A 1,261-nucleotide genomic window follows, 5' to 3' on the forward strand; every position below is an offset into this window, starting at 1 on the left:
TATCATTGTTGACACTTAAATGAATGCATGTGCAATAATTTTTATCCATTAACGCCCTCCCACAACTTTCACATTCAACCACGCTGCAGCGTAAATAATGAAAATAACATGTCAAAGATTTGTGAAAATCTCGATCCTGAAAGCGCTTGATTTCTAAATTCGTTTCTCGGAGGGTCTGTAAATGTTAATTTTCGAATATCGTTTTATGATCAAAGACAGAAAGGCCTATGGTTCGTGATCAATATATTTATGAAGTTTTTATTGCTTCAATTTAAACAAGGTGACATGAAATACACACGAGTGACCCGGAATTGGAGACTTCACTGTATATGTATGCAAGTATTTTGACAAATTTTTATTTCTTTAAAATTGCTTGGACTTTGGTCCCTACGCTATTCTATGGTTTCTCAAGGGGTTAAAAGTTTGATTCATTGGTTTATATCTTTAAAAAAAACAGTTGTTAAAGATCTTCTTGAGAACCGCAATGCTCAATATGTAAAATAACTATAAAATCACCCAGTTACAATACTAACGATAAACATTTGAATATCTAGGGGAAAATTTTGAATTTTCCAAGCACAGAATACGTGAAACTTCATTGTCCAGATATTTCGTATATGACTCCATAAAGCATATTTTGTTATGGCAATTATTGCGCAGTTGAGCAATGTGGCCCTTGGGCCTTTTGTTTTATCTTTTACTTGAAAAAAGTTGAAATGCGGTTTGGGACACCTTTTGTTGGTGAAAGTACGTCATGTTAAAAAAAGTAAAAAAAAAATAAAGTTTAAAAATGGTATTTATAAATGTTACCAATCAAAACCATCTAAACAGGCAGAAATTTACAACTTGGTCTGCTACTAATGCATTATTGTTATTATACGTGCAATGGTCGAAAATATACAAAATATACTTTTTAGGTCACCTGAGTCACTCAGGTGACCTATTGCAATTGGTCTTCGTCAGTCGTCGTGCGTCGTTCGTAAGCAATTTTACATTTTACCTTCTTGAAAACTACCAGGCCAATCGTTACCATTTTTGGTGTAAAGCATTTCTATGGTAACAAAAATCTAAATTGTAAAATTCATGAGGCTACCACCCCGGGGTGCCACGGGCGGGGCCAAATATGCAAAAAAAAACAAAATTCAGAAATCTTCTTCTCTGCTCCCACACATGTGAGGAAAAATCTGGTTGCATAGTTATGATGTCCATGAAGCCCTCTACCACAATTGTGAAATGCATGGCCTCTGATTAAGGGCATCAG

The sequence above is a fragment of the Magallana gigas genome, chromosome 1 (assembly GCF_963853765.1).
Source record: "Magallana gigas chromosome 1, xbMagGiga1.1, whole genome shotgun sequence".
NCBI classification, from domain to species: Eukaryota; Metazoa; Mollusca; class Bivalvia; order Ostreida; family Ostreidae; genus Magallana; species Magallana gigas.